We start from the raw sequence: 12,191 nt of genomic DNA on the forward strand, positions 1-12,191 counted from the left end.
GAATGGGACCCTGCGACCCATCCTGGATCTGCGGCTGCTGAACTTGTTCCTATGCAAGGACAAGTTCAAGATGGTTACTCTAGCCCAGATTCTACAAGCCTTCGATCTGCAGGACTGGTTGGTGTCCCTAGACCTTCAGGATGCCTACTTCCATGTGCCGATTCATCGAAAGCACAGGAAGTACCTGAGGTTTGTGGTGTGTCAACACCATTATCAATTCAAGATCCTGTCGTTCAGTCTTTCTTCAGCTTCAGGGTTTTAACCAAGCTGCTAGCAGTGGTGGAGCCTCGCCTCAGGAGGGAGAGTGTTCATGTCTTTCCTTACCTGGACTGGCTTGTCCCCAGATCTAGTGTCAGAGCACCTACTCCGCACATGCACTCTATTGCACAGCATGGGCTTTTCCCTGAACTTCAAGTCTCAGGGTTCACTGTCCCAGTCCATCCAATTTAGCAGTGTGCTCTTGTACACTTGTCTGGGCAGGGCCTTTCCGTCTGAAGATCGAGTGGTGAACATCTTTTGGATTGGTCAATGTTCTCCGATCCCAGGGACAAGGCCCGACCGCGGCCTTCCTGCACCTTCTGGGCCACATGGCCTCCTACATTCTAGTGTTGCCAGAAGCAAGGCTGCGCATGAGATCGCTTCAGCGGCTTCTCCATTGCCAATGGGTGCAGTTTCAGGACTACAAGTCGGACCCCTTGTTGGGTGATCAGATGGCTCAGAATCTTGCATGGTGGGCCATGCGAGACAACTTGCTGAAGGGCGAGCTGTTTCTCCAACTTTGGCCGCAGGTGACGGTGGTCAAAGATGCATCTCTGACTGGTTGGGGCGCTCATCTGTTGGACCTTACAGTGAGCTGACTGTGGTCTCTTGCGGAGTCTCTGGACCACATCAACTTGGTGGAGCCGAGGGCGATCAGGTTGGCCCTGGTTGCTTTCCTCCCCTCTGTGAAATGCAAGACTGTGCTGATCCTGACAGGCAATTCAGTGGCCTTGCACCACTTCATGAGACAAGGTGGTGTGGGAGCCTTGACTCTGCAGAGAAGCAATCCCATTGTGGTTGTGGGCTCTAGAGAACAGTGTCTCTCTGACGTCGGCTCATCTGGCCGGATGAGAGAATGTCGCCACGGATGCCTTGAGCACAAACACTTCGGCCTCCCACCAGTGGGAGCTCTGTCCGGAAGATCTGGAGGAGATATTCCCCTTTTGGGGAGCTCCTCAAGTGGACCTCTTCGCTTCCAGTGTCAACAGGAAGTGTGAGTTGTCCTCCTGCAGGGAATGTCCTCGTCATGGAGCACTGGGGGATGCGCTGGCGGTCAACTGGACTGTCGACCTCCTTTATGCATTCACGCCGATCCCTATCATTCCGCTGGTTCCCAGGAGATTGTGCCTGTTCGGAACCATGATGATAATAATCGCCCCAAACTGGGCCCGAAGAATGTGGTATCCGGAGTTGTTGGAGATATCTATCTGCCCTACATGGCACCTTCTGAGGACAGTCAACTTGCTCTCCCATTCGGAGGGGCAAGGCCGCCAACCAAACCTCAACAGCCCAAAGCCCTTCATGCTTAGCTGCTGAGATACAAGGAGTGGGACTTGCCGGACAACGTCCTTGATGCTCTCCTTTCAGCTCGGAAACACCCTCTACAAAATGCATTTATGCCTGCAGGTTGCATACATTTTCGAGCTAGTGCCGGGAGACGGACGTGGATACTTTTTCCTGTCCTCTATCTCCTGTGTTGAATTTTCTGCTTTCTTTGATCAAGGTGAGCCTGCATTACATTATATTATTTGTATTGCACACTGTGGACCCTGAGGCATAAAGGCACGGAAAATTGGGACCGAGAATGGGTTACACTGAACATATAGCTAAACAGGGAGGAGAAACTCTCGAACCAGGTTGCGGGAAAGGAGTCTGCTGACTTATTCAAACAGGTACGTTTTCAGATCTTTCTTGAAAACAGCCAGGGAACTTTGAAATCTAAGTGTAGTTGGCAGCTGATTCCAAAGTTTGGGAGCTGTCAGTTGGAATGCCCCCTTTCCGGCTTTTGAAGTTCTACTCCTAGGGACTAGTAGCAAACTCTGTCTGCAGGATCTCAATGTTCTGCCATTAACTTTATTCATGATAAGGTCCTGCAGATATGAAGGCATAAGTCCTTGTCTACACTTGAATGTGATAGTTAGAATCTTGAACTTAACAAGTGCTTCTACAGGGAGCCAATGAAGCGACCGCCTAGCTTCTGTAACGTGATCTTTCCTAGTCCGACCCATCACAACTCTTACTGCCCTGTTTTGTATAATCTGAAGCTTTTGGACGTCTGGTTTACTAATGCCCATTAGTAGACTGTCACAATAATCCATCTTGGCACCAATAATGGCTCTGGCGATAGTTTCTGCACTAACCTGTGTAATGAGGGGCCTAAGATGATATAGCAGTTTCACGTAGTACAGTGATGCAGAAATTATGCTAGTAACGTGTCGGCTCATAGATAGTCTGATCAAGGATCACTCCCAAGATCTTGAGTTTGGGGACTGGGATAATCTGTTCACCCCCTAATTTAAAGGTGCCAAATTTAGTATGGGCATCTGAACTACAGATTGCCACTGTTATCTCACACCTATTTCGGTTTTCAAGAGTTCCCCGTAACAGGGCTCATTCTTCACAATCCCCTGAGTGGGGTCAGAAATGTGAGACGGACATAAAGGTAACATTTTTTCAAAGTTTGCCATTTATTCAAAGTATAAAGGGTTGGAGGAACGCCTTACTTTCCCTAACCTAATAGAGAGATGTCTACCTAGCAAACTGTGACTAAAGAAAATTGACCTAATGTTCAAAATATCTCTGACCCTCACACTAATACATACAACAGACTACTATAAGGAAACTATGGTTAAAGTTTAGTTCAACAAAACAGTCTTGTAATTCATACTTAAATGTTCTTGGAAGTACTCATTGTGACCAGGGTTGTAGTCCTTTCACCTGGATCAATTCAAGAATACTCAGATTAAAGTTCTGTTTCAACAAAGTTCTGTTCAAAAGAAATAGCAAAATCTTTTTCAACCTCAGAGAGCTCCTTGAAGAAACAGCAAATATTCTTTTCAGCACAACTGGTTGATATTTAAAACAACTCAATGTCTTCCACAATATCCCTCTTGCAAGGATAATTGACTTTCTCCCAAACACAGGTTCCAAAACCAAATACAATTTTTCTGTTATCATATGATACTTTCTTTAAAAGGAACGTCTTCTTGTCAAGATAGCACGTCACTCTTTCTCAATAATTCTTCTTGTAACAAAACTCTTTTGTCAAGATAGCAAACAGCAAATTGCCTCAGTTATACTACTGTTGGCCAACAATTGATGAAACACATAAGTTCTTTTCATTCAACAAAGGTTTCTGCAAATCTTTCTGCCACAAAGATATCAAACCATCATCTTCTTTCCTGGTCCACTTGCCTCCCAGGACTAACTACCATAAGCCCTTTATCCGTCAGGAAGACAACACCTACCACCAACTTCAAACTTGATGGCTTGAGTCCAATATTCTCTACACCAGTATTGCGGTGTGATTTCACAACTTCTTGACTGTTGGCAATGTGAGATATTTGCTTTCCCAAAATTGTATCTCTTAAAAGGGGACTTGTGCTTTGGTTGCCTTGTTAAGGGTTTCTTACAATTTCCTGACTGATGTAAATGCTGGTTATGAGCTTCTCCCAGGGGTTGTCTGGGTCTGGTCTGCCTGTAGCCTCTTTGTAGATAATGTTGGTTAGAGCCTTCCCCACTGGTAGTTCTCCCAAAGTTTGTTGACAGCCTTTTGGCTGTAGGTAATACTGATTATAAACCTTCCGCTCATGAGGTTTACCCAAAGTCTTTTGACAGCCTTTTGGATGTAGGTAATGTTGGTTACAACCTTTCCCTTCTTGGAATTTGCCCAAAGTCTTTCTACCTTGCCACTTAGCTTTGTTTCCTTAATTAAATGGTATTCATCAAGTACGTTCTGCTTAGATTTATTAATTCTTTGGTATTCAAAATCATTAGTTTGTGACAGCTTTCGTGTTCAGAGCGCCCCAGTGTCAGCATTCACTCTCTGCCAACTCACAGGTTCTTTGCAACATCTCCTTCTGGCTGTCTGGCCTCGCAGCAGTGCTTCTGCAGTCAGTCTGCCTTCTCTCCTGCTCCGGCGAGCCTCGGTTAAGTTGCGCTGCGGTTTCCTCGAGCAATGACCGCTCTGTAGATCTTCCCAGGCTTCTCCAGTCTGCTTCACGCTGATTCGGTAACGCATCTCCTTCACAGCTGGTCTTCTTCTTAGTACGCCGTCTTCCGCTGTGCGCCCTCTGCAGTTCTTCTGTTTTTTTCTTCTGGTTTTTACCTGTTGGGGTGACTTCTTCTGGCAGGCTTCTCTCCGTGGCGGCTACTGCACCTCGGATGGTTTGGGCTCCCTCTGCTATGCCTCACATACGGTCATGAACTGCTTCTTCCTCTGCTTCATCTTCACTCTCCAGCTGGGTTTCATCTTGGGTTTTAAATATCCCACTCAGGTGCTCTAATAAGAAATGACTAGACCGCACCTTTGAATAATCATACTTCTTAGTCCCCATTGCCTCTGAATTCCTCTTCTTTGTCCCAGTAATTTTGGCATTATGGGAATCGAAGTCCATAAGAGAGGGGGCAATATTGGGTTGTTCCATTTTAGAATAAGCCATTGTCAATTCCGGAATTATAAAGGGATGCTGTCCCTTGGCATGAGTCCCCTCCTCCCTGATCCTTCCACATGAAACCAACCCCAGGATCAGGATCAGGTAGCGATTGCCTTTCCGTGGCCACAGGAGAGGAGGCCCATACCGGGTTTCTAGTGCTGATCTCACTGGGTTCATCACTCCCCAATGTTATGTAATTTTTGCAAGGGTTGTGTAACCAGCTTTTTCCCACCCAGTTTGTGGTTCTGGTGTGGGATTTGAATTTGGTTTTGATGTTTCTTATGAGCGCTCTATTCCTGTTTATTAAATTACTGAGCCTAAAGGTGATTTTCCCCTTTGCCCAATGTGGGCTATGGGCCTGCTCAGCCATGTTTGTTCTGTTGCTTCTCTCGCCCCCCTACTGTGGTATTCGGATCATAGCCCCTTTTGGGCTATGGGCCTTCACTGCCCCCCCCTTTTGTTTCTTGGTATTCTCACCATCTCCTGGGGTATTTGTATTTTCAGGGCAGCATGGGTTCAACTGCGGCCTCACCACCTTCCAGCTGCTCCTCGGATGCAGCTGGGCATCTTCTCTACAGCAGCATTGGTCTAGAGTGGAGACGGTCTCTCTGGCCAGGGCAGATCTGCATCCTTGACTTTGCTCTGGTCTGCCCAGTCGGCTATTCCGCATTGCTTCTCTCTTCTCTGGGCTTTGGCTTCGGTGAGACAAGATGCTGGTACAAGACGCTGGTACATTGTTTCCTTCGTTTCTGCTCCCCTCCTCAGTGGCCCCCAGCTCGTTGGGGTTTCTGCCTTCGTTGAAGCAGCAGCACTCAGTGGCCACCTTTGTATCTCTACCCACCACACCGACTGCGTAGCTGTCACCTCCCAGTGTGAGGGACGGACTCCCTCCTCTACCCACCTGTACAAGCTGGTATTTCTCACTCTGTGGCTGATTCTCTTCTTCTCTGTTGGCATCAAGCTGTATTTGGGTTCCTCCTTGGAATGGAAGGGAAGATGCCATTGCTCATGGTCTTCATCAAGAGGTGGCAACAGATACTGGTCATAAACCAAGCCATTCACTTTAAAGGGACCTGTACCTGATTGCAATGGTCAATTCCCATTTAACCAACAAACATTATTGGGGAGTTTGAAGTGTACAGGGGTGGTTACTTGCAGTGGGATCCAACTTGCCCTGACCCCTAGAGAGGGTATTGTGTAGCATGCGCACCACTGTAGTTGCAAAGGAGGTGGATTCCCATTGGGGAGAAGGAACGTCCCACCACTCTGAAAGTAGTCAGAACTGCTTCGGATACTTAAGTCTGCCCTTGGTCCAGTCGACGGGCGTCAAAGGGTTGCAGGTGCAGTGGCTGAAGATGGCATCTGGATAGGTTCCAGGCATTGGTAGGATGGTTTTGTACTTGTAGCTGGCCAGCCCAGTTACTTCAGGACAGCAGAACTTAACAACTCTGCTATGTTACCAATGGAGAGCTTTTGTTTAAATTAATGGACATCCTGTTTTCCCCTTTGTGATGAAACTCTTCACACCTCACACCAGAGGCTGTGGAAACATGTCTTTTAACACTGTAGTATAAGTCTGCAAGGAAAATTCCTGATAGCGGGAACACACTTTCTGCCAAGATGATTGCGTGAATTTTGATTACTGGCCAAATTCCAATTATTTTTTGGCTCTTCTTATTTCTTGACTGCACCAGCTCAGACATTTCATAAAAGCAAAAATGGAAGTACTCTTTTTAAAGGTTGTAACTGAAGATGTTAATGGAGGTGGCCCATTGGCAGAGAAGAATCATCGCTGCAGTGGGTCTGGCATTTTAGGACTTATAAACATGTTCAAGGGGATTGGGTCCTCCGACGTATTCCATATCTATGACAGTAATCACCACAGCTGTGCTGCTTTGGAAAATCTTTCTGCGTCCTACGTCAGTTCTGTTTTTTCTGCGAACGTGTTCGCTGCGGAGATCTCGGCGCACCTCGATTCCACTGAATCCTGTTCTTTCGGTTCTTCGAACCTGCTGCTTCATTGCTATCGAAAAATGATGTTTTCGGCTTTTTCCACCCCGCGCTCCAGGGTTTAAGAATTGTCGGGTATGCGGGTCCAAGATGTCGCTGACGGATACGCATGACGCTTGCCTCGGGGAGGACCATGATACGGACGACTGTGTCGACTGCCAATCGCTCACTTGGAAGGCCTTGCGGGAGCGTAAGAAGAAGCTGTCGGTCGGTAAGGTGGCCAAGCCCCGGAAGTCACGTTCCACTGGTCTTTTGACAGACGATTCGAGAGGCGACTCTCCGCATCGTCGTTGTGAGTCCGGGGGTTATCGGTCTGGGAGTCGGTCCCGCCATTCCTCTGCCTCTTCGAGGCCCTCCAGGAAGCGCCGTCACAGGTCGCCTTCCCCGTCCTCTTCCGAGGACTCCGCCCGTCGGCGGGTAGCTTGTCCCAACAAGCATTCCACTCTGAGGAATGGGATTCGGTCCGAAAGGAGATGTTGGCGATTTTTCAATCGCAGGGCTCCGGTCCGGCCACCCCATCTGAGTACGCCGGTCGAGGCCACGCTAGAGACACCGCTCGTCCGCCTTCGGGCTCGAGCAGTCATCCCGACCACCGGGCGCCTTCGAGATCCGGGTCGGACAAGGATGGTTGCTCTAGGCATGCCCGTTCCAGGTCCCGGTCCTCGATGACATCGAGACTCTGTGAAGTCTTCGAAGAAGACATTGATGCCGGCGGGCCGAGGTCGTCGACGGACTCTCTCGAGGCCCCACCTCCGAGGAAGTCGTCGACATCATCGGTGCCCAGGCTGTCGAGAGACACGCTCGGGGCTACGCCCTCGAGGCCTGTGTCGACGCTGTCGAAGCTGTTGGCGCCGTGCTCGATGTCGACGCCCATTCCGTCGACGCCCTCGACGCCTTTCGAGGCAGCCTTGTCGGAGGTACCCCGTGGCACGATGGCACCCCCCAGAAAGGCGATGGCTAAGGCTAAACATGTCTTTGTGCCTTTTTCTGTTCCCTCTTTCCAGCATCTGGATTATATTTCTGAGGTGGATGAGGGGTCTGAGGAAGGTGAGGTTCCTGCATTGGTTCCTGATGACATTGTTTCTGGGCACAGTCAACTTGAGGACCTGCGTGAGTCACTGCACAACGCCAGTGGTCTTGACACCTCTCCGGAGGTGGAGTTTGGTAGGTCGGAGCCTGGCACACATGCCAAATCTTCATATCGGCACCTCATGTCGAGGGTCACTGAATACCTGGGTTGGTCTGCCCCCCCTGGGGATTTTCAGCAGGATGACCTGACTGATATCTTGGACCAAGGTCCTCCAACTGACCCGGTGCTGCCATTCCATATGGCCTTGCAGAGAAGGGTGGCTGCGGCTTGGACTTCTCTGGAGAGTCTCCCGGCAGTGAGCAAGTCCTTGCCGAAGAAATATCGCCCAGCCAGTGGCGACCACTACTACTTGACAAAGCACCCTACTCCGGAGAGTTTGATGGTGCAGGCGGCTACGGCCCCAGCAAAGCAGGCGTTGTATCCTATTCTCCCTCCTGATAGGGACGACAAACGTTTTGACGGCTGGGCGAAGAAGGTGTTTTCTTCTGGGGGTATGGCGCTTCAGGCTGCCAACTCCGTTTGTGCTTTGTCTCGTTTCACGCACACTCTGTGGAACTACATTTCCTTAGCAGCAGATCATATCCACGAAGGGGAGGAACAGGATGGTTTCCTTCCTATTGTGCAGGATGGCAAGGACGCCATATGTGAATCTGTTCAGTCGGGTCTGGGCATGGATGATTGCGTCAGCCGATCCATGGTGGCGAGCACCGTATTGCGCAGGTTTGCGTGGTTGCGGAAGTCGGGTTTTGCTCCAGATGTGCAAGCCCGGCTCCTCAACATGCCCTTTCATGGTGAACATCTTTTTGGCAGCAAGGCTGACGAGAGTCTTGAGAGGTTGCAGACCTCTAAAGCTGCAGCAAATCGTTGGGCGCTGCAGTTCGCCAACCTCTGCCTTTTCGTTCTAGGGGACAGCAATGGAGGGGAGGTTCCTGTCGTTATTACTCATCCTTTAGTAGAGCGAGAGGAGCTGCAAAACAAAGGGACAACCGTAGGAGTGCCAGAGGTGGAAAAACAAGGTACTCGAGGTGCCAAGGCTGCGCAAGCAGTTGCCTCTTTGCCCTCAGGCACTGCCGCAGCCGCTTCAGCTTTGTCATGAGGCCCATGCTTCGCCGGTTGGGGGAAGGCTGGCGCAGCATCTTGTAGAGTGGTGTGCCATTACTTCAGATGTGTGGGTTCTGGAGATCATAACCCACGGCTACTGTCTTCCTTTCTGGCAGAGGCCTCACGACAATCCACCAGGGAATCTCTCGTTCAAGAGTCCGGATCCGCTCCTTGCGCAGGAATTTCAATCCCTGCTGGAGAAAGGCGCCATAGAACAGGTGCCTGTAGCGGAGAGGAACAAGGGATGGTATTCCCCTTATTTTTTGATTTCGAAGAAAGACTGGGGATTCAGACCCATAATGGACTTGCGCGGTTTGATCAAGCTCCTTCGGAAGGACAAGTTCAAGATGGTTACTCTTTCTCAAGTCCTCCAGGCCCTTCAACTTCAGGATTGGGTCGTGTCTCTAGACCTCAAGGACGCTTATTTTCATGTGCCGATCCATCCCAACCACAAGAAGTACCAGAGGTTTGCGGTTGGCGACTTGCACTTTCAGTTTCGGGTCCTGCCGTTTGGATTGACCACTGCCCTGAGGTTTTTTACCAAGCTCATGGTGGTGGTGGCAACGTATCTCAGGAAAGGGGGGATTCACGTCTACCCCTACCTGGACGATTGGCTGATCAGGGTGCGCTCTCCCGAGCAAGTCCTGGATCATCTGTCTGTCACCTGCCACTCTCTTCACAAGCTGGGCTTCTCCCTCAACTTAAAGAAGTCCCATTTGACGCCAACTCAGAGGCTCCAGTACATCAGAGCAGTGCTCGACACGTCCCTGGGGCAGTGTTTTCCTCCCCAGGTGATGGCTCATCACATTCAGCAGATGGTGCACAAGTTTCAACATGCCCAGAGTCTCCCTGCGTTCGAGTTCTTGAGATTGCTCGGCCTCATGGCATCCTGCATTCTTCTGGTGCCAGAGGCCAGGTTGCGGATGAGATCTTTGCAATGGGCACTCAAGCGCCATTGGTCTCAGTCTTCCGGCAGGATGTCGGACCCAGTTCAGGTGCTGCCCTCGGTCGCCCAGGACCTTCTGTGGTGGGCCGTCGAAAGCAATCTGATGAAGGGGGCTCCGTTTTGGCTGCCCTGGCCGAAGGTGACGATCGCGACGGACGTGTCCCTCACGAGATGGGGAGCTCATGCCAACGAGCTGACAGTCAGCAGTCGTTGGTCTCTGTCGGAGTCCAGACTCCATATCAATCTGTTGGAGCTGAGGGCCGTCAGGCTTGCCCTGAAGGGTTTTCTGCCGACTGTGCGAGGAAAGAATGTCCTGATTCTGACGGACAACACAGTGGCCATGCACTACCTCAACAAAAAGGGGGGGCAGGGTCACTTCCTCTGTGCAGGGAGGTGATGCAGCTCTGGTTCTGGGCAATCCAGCAGGAAATTTCGATCTCGGCAGTTCATCTGGCCGGAGACGAAAACGAGATGTCGGACGCTCTGAGCAGTCAGAGCGCGATCTCTAATGAGTGGGAGTTGGCTCAGGAGATTCTCCTGGAGATCTTCACCCTTTGGGGGACCCCTCAAGTGGATCTCTTGGCCTCCAGTGTCAACCGGAAGTGCGAAAGGTTCTGCTAGCAGGAATTTCCTCCAAGGGGAGCCTTAGGAGACGTGTTTGTGGTGGCGTGGTCATTCCCACTGCTGTACGCGTTTCCTCCAGTCCCCGTCATCCTGCAAGTACTGCGGAGGTTGCGCAGGTTACGGAGGTTCGGTTCCCAGATGATCCTCATTGCTCCAGCATGAGCCAGGAGGACGTGTTACCCGGACCTTCTCGACTTGTCTATCTGCCCTCCACGTCGTCTTCCCTACCGAGACGATCTGCATTCACGGGAGGGGCTTCAGGTTCTCCATCCAGAGGTCCGATCCCTTAACCTTCACGCTTGGCTTCTGAAAGGTTGAGGTATAAGGATTGGGACCTCCCTGAAGACGTGATGGAGGTGTTGCTTTCGACCAGACGGCCGGCAACAAAGTCCCTGTACTGTTGCCCTTGGAGAAAGTTCTGCGACTGGTGCAGGGTTAAGAATGTGGATCCTTTTTCATGTGACATTCGTGTGGTTCTGTCTTTTTTGCTTTCTTTAGCCCACAGGGGCTTGCAAGTGGGTACCATTAAAGGTTACCTGGTGGCGCTGTCCATATTTAAGCGCTCGTCTGAGGAGTGTTCTTATTTTAATATTCCTTTAATTTCTCAGTTTCTTAAAGGGCTCACTAATGTGTTCCCTCCGTCACCTTTCCAGGTGCCCGGTTGGGATTTGAACCTGGTTCTCAAGTTTCTAATGGGTGCTCCATTTGAGCCTTTACATTCTTGCCCTTTGAGACTGTTAACTCTTAAAACTGTATTTTTAGTTGCTGTCACTTCTGCTCGCAGAGTGAGTGAGTTACAGGCACTTTCAGTTAAGCCACCCTTCACTGTGTTTCATAAGGACAAGGTTGTCCTTAGAGTGTGTCCTGCCTTTCTTCCGAAGGTGGTGTCAGAATTTCATTTGGGCCAGAAGGTTATTCTTCCAGCGTTTTATCCTCCCCCCACATCCTGGTAAGGAGAAGGAGAGGCTCCATAGGTTGGATCCTAGGAGAGCTTTAAGCTTCTACATTTCTCACATGTCCCGGGTGAGATTGGACGATCAGCTCTTTATTGGTTACGCTGGAAGGTGTTTGGGACAAGCTGTGACTAAGCAGCCTTTGTCTAGATGGATTATCTTGGCAATTTCTGAATGTTACCGCCTGGCGGGTAAGGACCCTCTGGTAGGCTTAGGGGCCCATTCGACTAGGGGTATGGCTGCCTCTACTGCCCTGCAGAGGGGTGTTCCTATTTGTAACATCTGTGATGCAGCCACTTGGGCTTCGGTCCATTCTTTTGTACGTCCCTACTCCCTAGATTCTATCCATGGGCAGGATCTGGCCTTTGGCAAGGCGGTCCTTTACTCTGCAATTTGATTGGACACTCTAAATTTGTGTATTCTAAATTCTTTTCCCACCTCCTTACGATGGTACTGCTTTGGGAGTCTGTCATAGAAATGGAATACGTCGGAGGACCCAATCCCCTCGAAGAACAAGTTACTCTCTTACCTAGTAACGTTCTTTCGATGGGATGGTCCGACGACGTATTCCATATCGCTCCCTCCCTGCCTTCCCGCTACAGAATTTCTTATGCGATTGCAGTTTACATTTCCGTAAGGCTTTCTGTGGTCATACTGGCAGTTGATCGGTGCCACACGTTCTGGGGAAAAACTACAACTGAAGCTACGGGCGTCGTGCGTCCTACTTACATCCGGTGACGTTGGCTCGACGGAGGCCCTCGAGGACAGCGTAT

General features: G+C 50.2%; 1 protein-coding gene across 8 annotated transcripts in view; it reads left to right on the top strand.

Annotated features, from left to right (window-relative positions):
• DEPDC5 (DEP domain containing 5, GATOR1 subcomplex subunit) overlaps nt 1-12,191 on the top strand; it is a 1,004,325-nt gene that overhangs the window by 796,884 nt on the left and 195,250 nt on the right. The gene's annotated exons all lie outside the window — the stretch shown is intronic.

The sequence above is a fragment of the Ambystoma mexicanum genome, chromosome 10 (genome assembly GCF_040938575.1).
Source record: "Ambystoma mexicanum isolate Mex_15411 chromosome 10, UKY_AmexF1_1, whole genome shotgun sequence".
Lineage (NCBI taxonomy): Eukaryota > Metazoa > Chordata > Amphibia > Caudata > Ambystomatidae > Ambystoma > Ambystoma mexicanum.